Source organism: Pristiophorus japonicus, chromosome 19 (genome assembly GCF_044704955.1).
Source record: "Pristiophorus japonicus isolate sPriJap1 chromosome 19, sPriJap1.hap1, whole genome shotgun sequence".
NCBI classification, from domain to species: Eukaryota; Metazoa; Chordata; class Chondrichthyes; family Pristiophoridae; genus Pristiophorus; species Pristiophorus japonicus.
Genome location: NC_091995.1, coordinates 44532003 through 44548862, shown reverse-complemented (window position 1 = coordinate 44548862; position 16860 = coordinate 44532003). Strand labels below are relative to the sequence as shown.

The 16860-nt window shown below is 42.0% G+C and overlaps 19 non-coding genes across 19 annotated transcripts; all 19 read left to right on the top strand.

The window, feature by feature from the left end:
- The first annotated feature begins 595 nt into the window (after positions 1–595).
- trnag-ucc (transfer RNA glycine (anticodon UCC)) lies at positions 596–667 on the top strand. The gene has a single exon. It is a non-coding gene; the product is annotated as a tRNA-Gly (tRNA).
- A 589-nt stretch (positions 668–1256) lies between these two features.
- On the top strand, positions 1257–1328 carry trnag-ucc (transfer RNA glycine (anticodon UCC)). Its single transcript has one exon. It is a non-coding gene; the product is annotated as a tRNA-Gly (tRNA).
- A 1257-nt stretch (positions 1329–2585) lies between these two features.
- trnag-ucc (transfer RNA glycine (anticodon UCC)) lies at positions 2586–2657 on the top strand. Its single transcript has one exon. It is a non-coding gene; the product is annotated as a tRNA-Gly (tRNA).
- Positions 2658–3255: 598 nt separating this feature from the next.
- On the top strand, positions 3256–3327 carry trnag-ucc (transfer RNA glycine (anticodon UCC)). Its single transcript has one exon. It is a non-coding gene; the product is annotated as a tRNA-Gly (tRNA).
- A 589-nt stretch (positions 3328–3916) lies between these two features.
- trnag-ucc (transfer RNA glycine (anticodon UCC)) lies at positions 3917–3988 on the top strand. The gene has a single exon. It is a non-coding gene; the product is annotated as a tRNA-Gly (tRNA).
- A 597-nt stretch (positions 3989–4585) lies between these two features.
- trnag-ucc (transfer RNA glycine (anticodon UCC)) lies at positions 4586–4657 on the top strand. Its single transcript has one exon. It is a non-coding gene; the product is annotated as a tRNA-Gly (tRNA).
- Positions 4658–5254: 597 nt separating this feature from the next.
- On the top strand, positions 5255–5326 carry trnag-ucc (transfer RNA glycine (anticodon UCC)). Its single transcript has one exon. It is a non-coding gene; the product is annotated as a tRNA-Gly (tRNA).
- Positions 5327–5914: 588 nt separating this feature from the next.
- On the top strand, positions 5915–5986 carry trnag-ucc (transfer RNA glycine (anticodon UCC)). The gene has a single exon. It is a non-coding gene; the product is annotated as a tRNA-Gly (tRNA).
- Positions 5987–6583: 597 nt separating this feature from the next.
- Positions 6584–6655, top strand: trnae-uuc (transfer RNA glutamic acid (anticodon UUC)). The gene has a single exon. It is a non-coding gene; the product is annotated as a tRNA-Glu (tRNA).
- A 588-nt stretch (positions 6656–7243) lies between these two features.
- trnag-ucc (transfer RNA glycine (anticodon UCC)) lies at positions 7244–7315 on the top strand. Its single transcript has one exon. It is a non-coding gene; the product is annotated as a tRNA-Gly (tRNA).
- A 598-nt stretch (positions 7316–7913) lies between these two features.
- On the top strand, positions 7914–7985 carry trnag-ucc (transfer RNA glycine (anticodon UCC)). Its single transcript has one exon. It is a non-coding gene; the product is annotated as a tRNA-Gly (tRNA).
- Positions 7986–8574: 589 nt separating this feature from the next.
- Positions 8575–8646, top strand: trnag-ucc (transfer RNA glycine (anticodon UCC)). Its single transcript has one exon. It is a non-coding gene; the product is annotated as a tRNA-Gly (tRNA).
- A 597-nt stretch (positions 8647–9243) lies between these two features.
- Positions 9244–9315, top strand: trnag-ucc (transfer RNA glycine (anticodon UCC)). Its single transcript has one exon. It is a non-coding gene; the product is annotated as a tRNA-Gly (tRNA).
- Positions 9316–11902: 2587 nt separating this feature from the next.
- On the top strand, positions 11903–11974 carry trnag-ucc (transfer RNA glycine (anticodon UCC)). Its single transcript has one exon. It is a non-coding gene; the product is annotated as a tRNA-Gly (tRNA).
- Positions 11975–12571: 597 nt separating this feature from the next.
- trnag-ucc (transfer RNA glycine (anticodon UCC)) lies at positions 12572–12643 on the top strand. Its single transcript has one exon. It is a non-coding gene; the product is annotated as a tRNA-Gly (tRNA).
- A 597-nt stretch (positions 12644–13240) lies between these two features.
- Positions 13241–13312, top strand: trnae-uuc (transfer RNA glutamic acid (anticodon UUC)). The gene has a single exon. It is a non-coding gene; the product is annotated as a tRNA-Glu (tRNA).
- A 588-nt stretch (positions 13313–13900) lies between these two features.
- trnag-ucc (transfer RNA glycine (anticodon UCC)) lies at positions 13901–13972 on the top strand. Its single transcript has one exon. It is a non-coding gene; the product is annotated as a tRNA-Gly (tRNA).
- A 588-nt stretch (positions 13973–14560) lies between these two features.
- trnag-ucc (transfer RNA glycine (anticodon UCC)) lies at positions 14561–14632 on the top strand. Its single transcript has one exon. It is a non-coding gene; the product is annotated as a tRNA-Gly (tRNA).
- Positions 14633–15229: 597 nt separating this feature from the next.
- Positions 15230–15301, top strand: trnag-ucc (transfer RNA glycine (anticodon UCC)). The gene has a single exon. It is a non-coding gene; the product is annotated as a tRNA-Gly (tRNA).
- Positions 15302–16860: the final 1559 nt, after the last annotated feature.

Here is a 16860-nt window from a genome sequence, read left to right as displayed (position 1 = left end):
GTCAATTTCTACTTGAGGTTGAAATGAACTTCTGATGCCTCTGGTTGCAAGCAGTTCTTACAGCAGCATCTCAAGGATTTTGTTGAGCAACCTGTTTTCAAAGGGTCATGCACAAATGCTTGCAATGCAAAGTCTGCGTGTCATCAAACTGTCATAATGTACTGGCACCAGTGCTACCTGAATTCATACTATGAGTTGTCAATCACCAAAGACATCAATGTCGGAGCTGGGCTCAGGCCCTGCAAGTCAAGCAGCAGTGTTTCAAATTCCTCAACAACATCAGTGAGTCATTTCCAGTTAAATTCTGGGGAATTGCTCCCTGAGTGGGCAGAGGCAGACAAAATGGGAAGAATGTTGAAGGAATCCCCACTTGACACTTGACATACATTGTGTGAATCTGGAATTAATTTTATTGTGACCAAAATATTACAATTTTTAGCTGGTTCCTTCGATGCTTTCTTTTATCTGTCTATCTTGCATTACATGTGATGTTACATTTCATCAAATCTGTCGAATTGCATCAGAAGGAACAAAAACGGCTTCAGAAAAAGCTGCAGGATTACTGTGCGGTTTATCAAAGTTGCTTTTCAGTTGTGTGATGGTGGTGCAGTGGTAAGCATGGTTGCCTTCCAAGCAGTTGACCTGGGTTCGATTCCCAGCCATCACATTTGTCAATTTCTACTTGAGGTTGAAATGTACCTCTGGTTGCAAGCAGTTCTTACAGCAGCATCTCCAGGATTTTGTTGAGCAACCTGTTTTCAAAGGCTCATGCACAAATGCTTGCAATGCAAATTCTGCGTGTCATCAAACTGTCATAATGTACTGGCACCAGTGCTACCTGAATTCATACTATGAGTTGTCAATCACCAAAGACATCAATGTCGGAGCTGGGCTCAGGTCCTGCAAGTCAAGCAGCAGTGTTCCAAATTCTTTAACAACATCAGTGAGTCATTTCCAGTTAAATTCTGGGGAATTGCTCGCTGAGAGGGCAGAGGCAGACAAGATGGGAAGAATGTTGAAGGAATCCCCAGCTGACACTTGACATACATTGTGTGAATCTGGAATTCATTTAATTGTGACCAAAAAATTGCAATTTTTAGCTGGTTCCTTCGATGCTTTCTTTTATCTGTCTACCTTGCATTACATGTGATGTTACATTTCATCAAATCTGTCGAATTGCATCAGAAGGAACAAAAACGGCTTCAGAAAAAGCTGCAGGATTACTGTGCGGTTTATCAAAGTTGCTTTTCAGTTGTGTGATGGTGGTGCAGTGGTAAGCATGGTTGCCTTCCAAGCAGTTGACCTGGGTTTGATTCCCAGCCATCACATTTGTCAATTTCTACTTGAGGTTGAAATGAACTTCTGATGCCTCTGGTTGCAAGCAGTTCTTACAGCAGCATCTCAAGGATTTTGTTGAGCAACCTGTTTTCAAAGGGTCATGCACAAATGCTTGCAATGCAAAGTCTGCGTGTCATCAAACTGTCATAATGTACTGGCACCAGTGCTACCTGAATTCATACTATGAGTTGTCAATCACCAAAGACATCAATGTCGGAGCTGGGCTCAGGCCCTGCAAGTCAAGCAGCAGTGTTTCAAATTCCTCAACAACATCAGTGAGTCATTTCCAGTTAAATTCTGGGGAATTGCTCCCTGAGTGGGCAGAGGCAGACAAAATGGGAAGAATGTTGAAGGAATCCCCACTGGACACTTGACATACATTGTGTGAATCTGGAATTAATTTTATTGTCACCAAAATATTGCAATTTTCAGCTGGTTCCTTCGATGCTTTCTTTTATCTGTCTATCTTGCATTACATGTGATGTTACATTTCATCAAATCTGTCGAATTGCATCAGAAGGAACAAAAACGGCTTCAGAAAAAGCTGCAGGATTACTGTGCGGTTTATCAAAGTTGCTTTCAGTTGTGTGATGGTGGTGCAGTGATAAACATGGTTGCCGTTCAAGCAGTTGACCTGGGTTCGATTCCCAACCATCACATTTGTCATTTCTACTTGAGGATGAAATGATCCTCTGGTTGCAAGCAGTTCTTAAAGCAACATCTCAAGGATTTTGTTGAGCAACCTGTTTTCAAAGGGTCATGTACAAATTCTTGCAATGCAAAGTCCATGTGTCATCAATCTGTCATAATGTATGGGCGACAGTGCTACCCGAATTCGTAGTATGAGCTGTCAGTGACCAAAGACATCAATGTCGGAGCTGGGCTCAGGTCCTGCAAGTCAAGCAGCAGTGTTCCAAATTCTTTAACAACATCAGTGAGTCATTTCCAGTTAAATTCTGGGGAATTGCTCTCTGAGAGGGCAGAGGCAGACAAGATGGGAAGAATGTTGAAGGAATCCCCAGCTGACACTTGACATACATTGTGTGAATCTGGAATTCATTTAATTGTGACCAAAAAATTGCAATTTTTAGCTGGTTCCTTCGATGCTTTCTTTTATCTGTCTATCTTGCATTACATGTGATGTTACCTTTCATTAAATCTGTCGAATTGCATCAGAAGGAACAAAAACGGCTTCAGAAAAAGCTGCAGGATTACTGTGCGGTTTATCAAAGTTGCTTTTCAGTTGTGTGATGGTGGTGCAGTGGTAAGCATGGTTGCCTTCCAAGCAGTTGACCTGGGTTTGATTCCCAGCCATCACATTTGTCAATTTCTACTTGAGGTTGAAATGAACTTCTGATGCCTCTGGTTGCAAGCAGTTCTTACAGCAGCATCTCAAGGATTTTGTTGAGCAACCTGTTTTCAAAGGGTCATGCACAAATGCTTGCAATGCAAAGTCTGCGTGTCATCAAACTGTCATAATGTACTGGCACCAGTGCTACCTGAATTCATACTATGAGTTGTCAATCACCAAAGACATCAATGTCGGAGCTGGGCTCAGGCCCTGCAAGTCAAGCAGCAGTGTTTCAAATTCCTCAACAACATCAGTGAGTCATTTCCAGTTAAATTCTGGGGAATTGCTCCCTGAGTGGGCAGAGGCAGACAAAATGGGAAGAATGTTGAAGGAATCCCCACTTGACACTTGACATACATTGTGTGAATCTGGAATTAATTTTATTGTGACCAAAATATTACAATTTTTAGCTGGTTCCTTCGATGCTTTCTTTTATCTGTCTATCTTGCATTACATGTGATGTTACATTTCATCAAATCTGTCGAATTGCATCAGAAGGAACAAAAACGGCTTCAGAAAAAGCTGCAGGATTACTGTGCGGTTTATCAAAGTTGCTTTTCAGTTGTGTGATGGTGGTGCAGTGGTAAGCATGGTTGCCTTCCAAGCAGTTGACCTGGGTTCGATTCCCAGCCATCACATTTGTCAATTTCTACTTGAGGTTGAAATGTACCTCTGGTTGCAAGCAGTTCTTACAGCAGCATCTCCAGGATTTTGTTGAGCAACCTGTTTTCAAAGGCTCATGCACAAATGCTTGCAATGCAAATTCTGCGTGTCATCAAACTGTCATAATGTACTGGCACCAGTGCTACCTGAATTCATACTATGAGTTGTCAATCACCAAAGACATCAATGTCGGAGCTGGGCTCAGGTCCTGCAAGTCAAGCAGCAGTGTTCCAAATTCTTTAACAACATCAGTGAGTCATTTCCAGTTAAATTCTGGGGAATTGCTCGCTGAGAGGGCAGAGGCAGACAAGATGGGAAGAATGTTGAAAGAATCCCCAGCTGACACTTGACATACATTGTGTGAATCTGGAATTCATTTAATTGTGACCAAAAAATTGCAATTTTTAGCTGGTTCCTTCGATGCTTTCTTTTATCTGTCTACCTTGCATTACATGTGATGTTACATTTCATCAAATCTGTCGAATTGCATCAGAAGGAACAAAAACGGCTTCAGAAAAAGCTGCAGGATTACTGTGCGGTTTATCAAAGTTGCTTTTCAGTTGTGTGATGGTGGTGCAGTGGTAAGCATGGTTGCCTTCCAAGCAGTTGACCTGGGTTTGATTCCCAGCCATCACATTTGTCAATTTCTACTTGAGGTTGAAATGAACTTCTGATGCCTCTGGTTGCAAGCAGTTCTTACAGCAGCATCTCAAGGATTTTGTTGAGCAACCTGTTTTCAAAGGGTCATGCACAAATGCTTGCAATGCAAAGTCTGCGTGTCATCAAACTGTCATAATGTACTGGCACCAGTGCTACCTGAATTCATACTATGAGTTGTCAATCACCAAAGACATCAATGTCGGAGCTGGGCTCAGGCCCTGCAAGTCAAGCAGCAGTGTTTCAAATTCCTCAACAACATCAGTGAGTCATTTCCAGTTAAATTCTGGGGAATTGCTCCCTGAGTGGGCAGAGGCAGACAAAATGGGAAGAATGTTGAAGGAATCCCCACTGGACACTTGACATACATTGTGTGAATCTGGAATTAATTTTATTGTCACCAAAATATTGCAATTTTCAGCTGGTTCCTTCGATGCTTTCTTTTATCTGTCTATCTTGCATTACATGTGATGTTACATTTCATCAAATCTGTCGAATTGCATCAGAAGGAACAAAAACGGCTTCAGAAAAAGCTGCAGGATTACTGTGCGGTTTATCAAAGTTGCTTTCAGTTGTGTGATGGTGGTGCAGTGGTAAGCATGGTTGCCTTCCAAGCAGTTGACCTGGGTTCGATTCCCAGCCATCACATTTGTCAATTTCTACTTGAGGTTGAAATGAACTTCTGATGCCTCTGGTTGCAAGCAGTTCTTACAGCAGCATCTCAAGGATTTTGTTGAGCAACCTGTTTTCAAAGGGTCATGCACAAATGCTTGCAATGCAAAGTCTGCGTGTCATCAAACTGTCATAATGTGCTGGCACCAGTGCTACCTGAATTCATACTATGAGTTGTCAATCACCAAAGACATCAATGTCGGAGCTGGGCTCAGGCCCTGCAAGTCAAGCAGCAGTGTTTCAAATTCCTCAACAACATCAGTGAGTCATTTCCAGTTAAATTCTGGGGAATTGCTCCCTGAGTGGGCAGAGGCAGACAAAATGGGAAGAATGTTGAAGGAATCCCCACTTGACACTTGACATACATTGTGTGAATCTGGAATTAATTTTATTGTCACCAAAATATTGCAATTTTCAGCTGGTTCCTTCGATGCTTTCTTTTATCTGTCTATCTTGCATTACATGTGATGTTACATTTCATCAAATCTGTCGAATTGCATCAGAAGGAACAAAAACTGCTTCAGAAAAAGCTGCAGGATTACTGTGCGGTTTATCAAACTTGCTTTCAGTTGTGTGATGGTGGTGCAGTGGTAAACATGGTTGCCTTCCAAGCAGTTGACCTGGGTTCGATTCCCAACCATCACATTTGTCATTTCTGCTTGAGCATGAAATGATCCTCTGGTTGCAAGCAGTTCTTAAAGCAACATCTCAAGGATTTTGTTGAGCAACCTGTTTTCAAAGGGTCATGTACAAATTCTTGCAATGCAAAGTCCATGTGTCATCAATCTGTCATAATGTATGGGCGACAGTGCTACCCGAATTCGTAGTATGAGCTGTCAGTGACCAAAGACATCAATGTCGGAGCTGGGCTCAGGTCCTGCAAGTCAAGCAGCAGTGTTCCAAATTCTTTAACAACATCAGTGAGTCATTTCCAGTTAAATTCTGGGGAATTGCTCTCTGAGAGGGCAGAGGCAGACAAGATGGGAAGAATGTTGAAGGAATCCCCAGCTGACACTTGACATACATTGTGTGAATCTGGAATTCATTTAATTGTCACCAAAATATTGCAATTTTTAGCTGGTTCCTTCGATGCTTTCTTTTATCTGTCTATCTTGCATTACATGTGATGTTACATTTCATCAAATCTATCGAATTGCATCAGAAGGAACAAAAACGGCTTCAGAAAAAGCTGCAGGATTACTGTGCGGTTTATCGAAGTTGCTTTTCAGTTGTGTGATGGTGGTGCAGTGGTAAGCATGGTTGCCTTCCAAGCAGTTGACCTGGGTTTGATTCCCAGCCATCACATTTGTCAATTTCTACTTGAGGTTGAAATGAACTTCTGATGCCTCTGGTTGCAAGCAGTTCTTACAGCAGCATCTCAAGGATTTTGTTGAGCAACCTGTTTTCAAAGGGTCATGCACAAATGCTTGCAATGCAAAGTCTGCGTGTCATCAAACTGTCATAATGTGCTGGCACCAGTGCTACCTGAATTCATACTATGAGTTGTCAATCACCAAAGACATCAATGTCGGAGCTAGGCTCAGGCCCTGCAAGTCAAGCAGCAGTGTTTCAAATTCCTCAACAACATCAGTGAGTCATTTCCAGTTAAATTCTGGGGAATTGCTCCCTGAGTGGGCAGAGGCAGACAAAATGGGAAGAATGTTGAAGGAATCCCCACTTGACACTTGACATACATTGTGTGAATCTGGAATTAATTTTATTGTCACCAAAATATTGCAATTTTCAGCTGGTTCCTTCGATGCTTTCTTTTATCTGTCTATCTTGCATTACATGTGATGTTACATTTCATCAAATCTGTCGAATTGCATCAGAAGGAACAAAAACTGCTTCAGAAAAAGCTGCAGGATTACTGTGCGGTTTATCAAAGTTGCTTTCAGTTGTGTGATGGTGGTGCAGTGATAAACATGGTTGCCTTTCAAGCAGTTGACCTGGGTTCGATTCCCAACCATCACATTTGTCATTTCTACTTGAGGATGAAATGATCCTCTGGTTGCAAGCAGTTCTTAAAGCAACATCTCAAGGATTTTGTTGAGCAACCTGTTTTCAAAGGGTCATGTACAAATTCTTGCAATGCAAAGTCCATGTGTCATCAATCTGTCATAATGTATGGGCGACAGTGCTACCCGAATTCGTAGTATGAGCTGTCAGTGACCAAAGACATCAATGTCGGAGCTGGGCTCAGGTCCTGCAAGTCAAGCAGCAGTGTTCCAAATTCTTTAACAACATCAGTGAGTCATTTCCAGTTAAATTCTGGGGAATTGCTCTCTGAGAGGGCAGAGGCAGACAAGATGGGAAGAATGTTGAAGGAATCCCCAGCTGACACTTGACATACATTGTGTGAATCTGGAATTCATTTAATTGTGACCAAAAAATTGCAATTTTTAGCTGGTTCCTTCGATGCTTTCTTTTATCTGTCTATCTTGCATTACATGTGATGTTACCTTTCATTAAATCTGTCGAATTGCATCAGAAGGAACAAAAACGGCTTCAGAAAAAGCTGCAGGATTACTGTGCGGTTTATCAAAGTTGCTTTTCAGTTGTGTGATGGTGGTGCAGTGGTAAGCATGGTTGCCTTCCAAGCAGTTGACCTGGGTTTGATTCCCAGCCATCACATTTGTCAATTTCTACTTGAGGTTGAAATGAACTTCTGATGCCTCTGGTTGCAAGCAGTTCTTACAGCAGCATCTCAAGGATTTTGTTGAGCAACCTGTTTTCAAAGGGTCATGCACAAATGCTTGCAATGCAAAGTCTGCGTGTCATCAAACTGTCATAATGTGCTGGCACCAGTGCTACCTGAATTCATACTATGAGTTGTCAATCACCAAAGACATCAATGTCGGAGCTGGGCTCAGGCCCTGCAAGTCAAGCAGCAGTGTTTCAAATTCCTCAACAACATCAGTGAGTCATTTCCAGTTAAATTCTGGGGAATTGCTCCCTGAGTGGGCAGAGGCAGACAAAATGGGAAGAATGTTGAAGGAATCCCCACTTGACACTTGACATACATTGTGTGAATCTGGAATTAATTTTATTGTCACCAAAATATTACAATTTTTAGCTGGTTCCTTCGATGCTTTCTTTTATCTGTCTATCTTGCATTACATGTGATGTTACATTTCATCAAATCTGTCGAATTGCATCAGAAGGAACAAAAACGGCTTCAGAAAAAGCTGCAGGATTACTGTGCGGTTTATCGAAGTTGCTTTTCAGTTGTGTGATGGTGGTGCAGTGGTAAGCATGGTTGCCTTCCAAGCAGTTGACCTGGGTTCGATTCCCAGCCATCACATTTGTCAATTTCTACTTGAGGTTGAAATGTACCTCTGGTTGCAAGCAGTTCTTACAGCAGCATCTCCAGGATTTTGTTGAGCAACCTGTTTTCAAAGGCTCATGCACAAATGCTTGCAATGCAAATTCTGCGTGTCATCAAACTGTCATAATGTACTGGCACCAGTGCGACCTGAATTCATACTATGAGTTGTCAATCACCAAAGACATCAATGTCGGAGCTGGGCTCAGGTCCTGCAAGTCAAGCAGCAGTGTTCCAAATTCTTTAACAACATCAGTGAGTCATTTCCAGTTAAATTCTGGGGAATTGCTCGCTGAGAGGGCAGAGGCAGACAAGATGGGAAGAATGTTGAAGGAATCCCCAGCTGACACTTGACATACATTGTGTGAATCTGGAATTCATTTAATTGTGACCAAAAAATTGCAATTTTTAGCTGGTTCCTTCGATGCTTTCTTTTATCTGTCTACCTTGCATTACATGTGATGTTACATTTCATCAAATCTGTCGAATTGCATCAGAAGGAACAAAAACGGCTTCAGAAAAAGCTGCAGGATTACTGTGCGGTTTATCAAAGTTGCTTTTCAGTTGTGTGATGGTGGTGCAGTGGTAAGCATGGTTGCCTTCCAAGCAGTTGACCTGGGTTTGATTCCCAGCCATCACATTTGTCAATTTCTACTTGAGGTTGAAATGAACTTCTGATGCCTCTGGTTGCAAGCAGTTCTTACAGCAGCATCTCAAGGATTTTGTTGAGCAACCTGTTTTCAAAGGGTCATGCACAAATGCTTGCAATGCAAAGTCTGCGTGTCATCAAACTGTCATAATGTACTGGCACCAGTGCTACCTGAATTCATACTATGAGTTGTCAATCACCAAAGACATCAATGTCGGAGCTGGGCTCAGGCCCTGCAAGTCAAGCAGCAGTGTTTCAAATTCCTCAACAACATCAGTGAGTCATTTCCAGTTAAATTCTGGGGAATTGCTCCCTGAGTGGGCAGAGGCAGACAAAATGGGAAGAATGTTGAAGGAATCCCCACTGGACACTTGACATACATTGTGTGAATCTGGAATTAATTTTATTGTCACCAAAATATTGCAATTTTCAGCTGGTTCCTTCGATGCTTTCTTTTATCTGTCTATCTTGCATTACATGTGATGTTACATTTCATCAAATCTGTCGAATTGCATCAGAAGGAACAAAAACGGCTTCAGAAAAAGCTGCAGGATTACTGTGCGGTTTATCAAAGTTGCTTTCAGTTGTGTGATGGTGGTGCAGTGGTAAGCATGGTTGCCTTCCAAGCAGTTGACCTGGGTTTGATTCCCAGCCATCACATTTGTCAATTTCTACTTGAGGTTGAAATGAACTTCTGATGCCTCTGGTTGCAAGCAGTTCTTACAGCAGCATCTCAAGGATTTTGTTGAGCAACCTGTTTTCAAAGGGTCATGCACAAATGCTTGCAATGCAAAGTCTGCGTGTCATCAAACTGTCATAATGTGCTGGCACCAGTGCTACCTGAATTCATACTATGAGTTGTCAATCACCAAAGACATCAATGTCGGAGCTGGGCTCAGGCCCTGCAAGTCAAGCAGCAGTGTTTCAAATTCCTCAACAACATCAGTGAGTCATTTCCAGTTAAATTCTGGGGAATTGCTCCCTGAGTGGGCAGAGGCAGACAAAATGGGAAGAATGTTGAAGGAATCCCCACTTGACACTTGACATACATTGTGTGAATCTGGAATTAATTTTATTGTCACCAAAATATTGCAATTTTCAGCTGGTTCCTTCGATGCTTTCTTTTATCTGTCTATCTTGCATTACATGTGATGTTACATTTCATCAAATCTGTCGAATTGCATCAGAAGGAACAAAAACTGCTTCAGAAAAAGCTGCAGGATTACTGTGCGGTTTATCAAAGTTGCTTTCAGTTGTGTGATGGTGGTGCAGTGATAAACATGGTTGCCTTTCAAGCAGTTGACCTGGGTTCGATTCCCAACCATCACGTTTGTCATTTCTACTTGAGGATGAAATGATCCTCTGGTTGCAAGCAGTTCTTAAAGCAACATCTCAATGATTTTGTTGAGCAACCTGTTTTCAAAGGGTCATGTACAAATTCTTGCAATGCAAAGTCCATGTGTCATCAATCTGTCATAATGTATGGGCGACAGTGCTACCCGAATTCGTAGTATGAGCTGTCAGTGACCAAAGACATCAATGTCGGAGCTGGGCTCAGGTCCTGCAAGTCAAGCAGCAGTGTTCCAAATTCTTTAACAACATCAGTGAGTCATTTCCAGTTAAATTCTGGGGAATTGCTCCCTGAGAGGGCAGAGGCAGACAAGATGGGAAGAATGTTGAAGGAATCCCCAGCTGACACTTGACATACATTGTGTGAATCTGGAATTCATTTAATTGTGACCAAAATATTGCAATTTTTAGCTGGTTCCTTCGATGCTTTCTTTTATCTGTCTATCTTGCATTACATGTGATGTTACATTTCATCAAATCTGTCGAATTGCATCAGAAGGAACAAAAACGGCTTCAGAAAAAGCTGCAGGATTACTGTGCGGTTTATCAAAGTTGCTTTTCAGTTGTGTGATGGTGGTGCAGTGGTAAGCATGGTTGCCTTCCAAGCAGTTGACCTGGGTTAGATTCCCAACCATCACATTTGTCAATTTCTACTTGAGGTTGAAATGAACTTCTGATGCCTCTGGTTGCAAGCAGTTCTTACAGCAGCATCTCAAGGATTTTGTTGAGCAACCTGTTTTCAAAGGGTCATGCACAAATGCTTGCAATGCAAAGTCTGCGTGTCATCAAACTGTTATAATGTACTGGCACCAGTGCTACCTGAATTCATACTATGAGTTGTCAATCACCAAAGACATCAATGTCGGAGCTGGGCTCAGGCCCTGCAAGTCAAGCAGCAGTGTTTCAAATTCCTCAACAACATAAGTGAGTCATTTCCAGTTAAATTCTGGGGAATTGCTCCCTGAGTGGGCAGAGGCAGACAAAATGGGAAGAATGTTGAAGGAATCCCCACTTGACACTTGACATACATTGTGTGAATCTGGAATTCATTTTATTGTCACCAAAATATTGCAATTTTTAGCTGGTTCCTTCGATGCTTTCTTTTATCTGTCTATCTTGCATTACATGTGATGTTACATTTCATCAAATCTGTCGAATTGCATCAGAAGGAACAAAAACTGCTTCAGAAAAAGCTGCAGGATTACTGTGCGGTTTATCAAAGTTGGTTTGCAGTTGTTTGTTGGTGGTGCAGTGGTAAGCATGGTTGCCTTTCAAGCAGTTGACCTGGGCTCGATTCGCAGCCATCACATTTGTCATTTTTAATTGAGGATGAAATGATCCTCTGGTTGAAAGCAGTTCTTATAGCAACATCTCAAGTATTTTGTTGAGCAACCTGTTTTCAAAGGGTCATGTACAAATTCTTGCAATGCAAAGTCCATGTGTCATCAATCTGTCATAATGTATGGGCGACAGTGCTACCCGAATTCGTAGTATGAGCTGTCAGTGACCAAAGACATCAATGTCGGAGCTGGGCTCAGGTCCTGCAAGTCAAGCAGCAGTGTTCCAAATTCTTTAACAACATCAGTGAGTCATTTCCAGTTAAATTCTGGGGAATTGCTCTCTGAGAGGGCAGAGGCAGACAAGATGGGAAGAATGTTGAAGGAATCCCCAGTTGACACTTGACATACATTGTGTGAATCTGGAATTCATTTAATTGTGACCAAAATATTGCAATTTTTAGCTGGTTCCTTCGATGCTTTCTTTTATCTGTCTGTCTTGCATTACATGTGATGTTACATTTCATCAAATCTGTCGAATTGCATCAGAAGGAACAAAAACGGCTTCAGAAAAAGCTGCAGGATTACTGTGCGGTTTATCAAAGTTGCTTTTCAGTTGTGTGATGGTGGTGCAGTGGTAAGCATGGTTGCCTTCCAAGCAGTTGACCTGGGTTTGATTCCCAGCCATCACATTTGTCAATTTCTACTTGAGGTTGAAATGAACTTCTGATGCCTCTGGTTGCAAGCAGTTCTTACAGCAGCATCTCAAGGATTTTGTTGAGCAACCTGTTTTCAAAGGGTCATGCACAAATGCTTGCAATGCAAAGTCTGCGTGTCATCAAACTGTCATAATGTGCTGGCACCAGTGCTACCTGAATTCATACTATGAGTTGTCAATCACCAAAGACATCAATGTCGGAGCTGGGCTCAGGCCCTGCAAGTCAAGCAGCAGTGTTTCAAATTCCTCAACAACATCAGTGAGTCATTTCCAGTTAAATTCTGGGGAATTGCTCCCTGAGTGGGCAGAGGCAGACAAAATGGGAAGAATGTTGAAGGAATCCCCACTGGACACTTGACATACATTGTGTGAATCTGGAATTAATTTTATTGTCACCAAAATATTGCAATTTTCAGCTGGTTCCTTCGATGCTTTCTTTTATCTGTCTATCTTGCATTACATGTGATGTTACATTTCATCAAATCTGTCGAATTGCATCAGAAGGAACAAAAACGGCTTCAGAAAAAGCTGCAGGATTACTGTGCGGTTTATCAAAGTTGCTTTCAGTTGTGTGATGGTGGTGCAGTGGTAAGCATGGTTGCCTTCCAAGCAGTTGACCTGGGTTTGATTCCCAGCCATCACATTTGTCAATTTCTACTTGAGGTTGAAATGAACTTCTGATGCCTCTGGTTGAAAGCAGTTCTTACAGCAGCATCTCAAGGATTTTGTTGAGCAACCTGTTTTCAAAGGGTCATGCACAAATGCTTGCAATGCAAAGTCTGCGTGTCATCAAACTGTCATAATGTGCTGGCACCAGTGCTACCTGAATTCATACTATGAGTTGTCAATCACCAAAGACATCAATGTCGGAGCTAGGCTCAGGCCCTGCAAGTCAAGCAGCAGTGTTTCAAATTCCTCAACAACATCAGTGAGTCATTTCCAGTTAAATTCTGGGGAATTGCTCCCTGAGTGGGCAGAGGCAGACAAAATGGGAAGAATGTTGAAGGAATCCCCACTTGACACTTGACATACATTGTGTGAATCTGGAATTAATTTTATTGTCACCAAAATATTGCAATTTTCAGCTGGTTCCTTCGATGCTTTCTTTTATCTGTCTATCTTGCATTACATGTGATGTTACATTTCATCAAATCTGTCGAATTGCATCAGAAGGAACAAAAACTGCTTCAGAAAAAGCTGCAGGATTACTGTGCGGTTTATCAAAGTTGCTTTCAGTTGTGTGATGGTGGTGCAGTGATAAACATGGTTGCCTTTCAAGCAGTTGACCTGGGTTCGATTCCCAACCATCACATTTGTCATTTCTACTTGAGGATGAAATGATCCTCTGGTTGCAAGCAGTTCTTAAAGCAACATCTCAAGGATTTTGTTGAGCAACCTGTTTTCAAAGGGTCATGTACAAATTCTTGCAATGCAAAGTCCATGTGTCATCAATCTGTCATAATGTATGGGCGACAGTGCTACCCGAATTCGTAGTATGAGCTGTCAGTGACCAAAGACATCAATGTCGGAGCTGGGCTCAGGTCCTGCAAGTCAAGCAGCAGTGTTCCAAATTCTTTAACAACATCAGTGAGTCATTTCCAGTTAAATTCTGGGGAATTGCTCCCTGAGTGGGCAGAGGCAGACAAAATGGGAAGAATGTTGAAGGAATCCCCACTTGACACTTGACATACATTGTGTGAATCTGGAATTAATTTTATTGTCACCAAAATATTACAATTTTTAGCTGGTTCCTTCGATGCTTTCTTTTATCTGTCTATCTTGCATTACATGTGATGTTACATTTCATCAAATCTGTCGAATTGCATCAGAAGGAACAAAAACGGCTTCAGAAAAAGCTGCAGGATTACTGTGCGGTTTATCAAAGTTGCTTTTCAGTTGTGTCATGGTGGTGCAGTGGTAAGCATGGTTGCCTTCCAAGCAGTTGACCTGGGTTCGATTCCCAGCCATCACATTTGTCAATTTCTACTTGAGGTTGAAATGTACCTCTGGTTGCAAGCAGTTCTTACAGCAGCATCTCCAGGATTTTGTTGAGCAACCTGTTTTCAAAGGCTCATGCACAAATGCTTGCAATGCAAATTCTGCGTGTCATCAAACTGTCATAATGTACTGGCACCAGTGCTACCTGAATTCATACTATGAGTTGTCAATCACCAAAGACATCAATGTCGGAGCTGGGCTCAGGCCCTGCAAGTCAAGCAGCAGTGTTTCAAATTCCTCAACAACATCAGTGAGTCATTTCCAGTTAAATTCTGGGGAATTGCTCCCTGAGTGGGCAGAGGCAGACAAAATGGGAAGAATGTTGAAGGAATCCCCACTGGACACTTGACATACATTGTGTGAATCTGGAATTAATTTTATTGTCACCAAAATATTGCAATTTTCAGCTGGTTCCTTCGATGCTTTCTTTTATCTGTCTATCTTGCATTACATGTGTTGTTACATTTCATCAAATCTGTCGAATTGCATCAGAAGGAACAAAAACGGCTTCAGAAAAAGCTGCAGGATTACTGTGCGGTTTATCAAAGTTGCTTTCAGTTGTGTGATGGTGGTGCAGTGGTAAGCATGGTTGCCTTCCAAGCAGTTGACCTGGGTTTGATTCCCAGCCATCACATTTGTCAATTTCTACTTGAGGTTGAAATGAACTTCTGATGCCTCTGGTTGCAAGCAGTTCTTACAGCAGCATCTCAAGGATTTTGTTGAGCAACCTGTTTTCAAAGGGTCATGCACAAATGCTTGCAATGCAAAGTCTGCGTGTCATCAAACTGTCATAATGTGCTGGCACCAGTGCTACCTGAATTCATACTATGAGTTGTCAATCACCAAAGACATCAATGTCGGAGCTGGGCTCAGGCCCTGCAAGTCAAGCAGCAGTGTTTCAAATTCCTCAACAACATCAGTGAGTCATTTCCAGTTAAATTCTGGGGAATTGCTCCCTGAGTGGGCAGAGGCAGACAAAATGGGAAGAATGTTGAAGGAATCCCCACTGGACACTTGACATACATTGTGTGAATCTGGAATTAATTTTATTGTCACCAAAATATTGCAATTTTCAGCTGGTTCCTTCGATGCTTTCTTTTATCTGTCTATCTTGCATTACATGTGATGTTACATTTCATCAAATCTGTCGAATTGCATCAGAAGGAACAAAAACGGCTTCAGAAAAAGCTGCAGGATTACTGTGCGGTTTATCAAAGTTGCTTTCAGTTGTGTGATGGTGGTGCAGTGGTAAGCATGGTTGCCTTCCAAGCAGTTGACCTGGGTTTGATTCCCAGCCATCACATTTGTCAATTTCTACTTGAGGTTGAAATGAACTTCTGATGCCTCTGGTTGCAAGCAGTTCTTACAGCAGCATCTCAAGGATTTTGTTGAGCAACCTGTTTTCAAAGGGTCATGCACAAATGCTTGCAATGCAAAGTCTGCGTGTCATCAAACTGTCATAATGTGCTGGCACCAGTGCTACCTGAATTCATACTATGAGTTGTCAATCACCAAAGACATCAATGTCGGAGCTGGGCTCAGGCCCTGCAAGTCAAGCAGCAGTGTTTCAAATTCCTCAACAACATCAGTGAGTCATTTCCAGTTAAATTCTGGGGAATTGCTCCCTGAGTGGGCAGAGGCAGACAAAATGGGAAGAATGTTGAAGGAATCCCCACTTGACACTTGACATACATTGTGTGAATCTGGAATTAATTTTATTGTCACCAAAATATTGCAATTTTCAGCTGGTTCCTTCGATGCTTTCTTTTATCTGTCTATCTTGCATTACATGTGATGTTACATTTCATCAAATCTGTCGAATTGCATCAGAAGGAACAAAAACTGCTTCAGAAAAAGCTGCAGGATTACTGTGCGGTTTATCAAAGTTGCTTTCAGTTGTGTGATGGTGGTGCAGTGATAAACATGGTTGCCTTTCAAGCAGTTGACCTGGGTTCGATTCCCAACCATCACGTTTGTCATTTCTACTTGAGGATGAAATGATCCTCTGGTTGCAAGCAGTTCTTAAAGCAACATCTCAATGATTTTGTTGAGCAACCTGTTTTCAAAGGGTCATGTACAAATTCTTGCAATGCAAAGTCCATGTGTCATCAATCTGTCATAATGTATGGGCGACAGTGCTACCCGAATTCGTAGTATGAGCTGTCAGTGACCAAAGACATCAATGTCGGAGCTGGGCTCAGGTCCTGCAAGTCAAGCAGCAGTGTTCCAAATTCTTTAACAACATCAGTGAGTCATTTCCAGTTAAATTCTGGGGAATTGCTCCCTGAGAGGGCAGAGGCAGACAAGATGGGAAGAATGTTGAAGGAATCCCCAGCTGACACTTGACATACATTGTGTGAATCTGGAATTCATTTAATTGTGACCAAAATATTGCAATTTTTAGCTGGTTCCTTCGATGCTTTCTTTTATCTGTCTATCTTGCATTACATGTGATGTTACATTTCATCAAATCTGTCGAATTGCATCAGAAGGAACAAAAACGGCTTCAGAAAAAGCTGCAGGATTACTGTGCGGTTTATCAAAGTTGCTTTTCAGTTGTGTGATGGTGGTGCAGTGGTAAGCATGGTTGCCTTCCAAGCAGTTGACCTGGGTTAGATTCCCAACCATCACATTTGTCAATTTCTACTTGAGGTTGAAATGAACTTCTGATGCCTCTGGTTGCAAGCAGTTCTTACAGCAGCATCTCAAGGATTTTGTTGAGCAACCTGTTTTCAAAGGGTCATGCACAAATGCTTGCAATGCAAAGTCTGCGTGTCATCAAACTGTTATAATGTACTGGCACCAGTGCTACCTGAATTCATACTATGAGTTGTCAATCACCAAAGACATCAATGTCGGAGC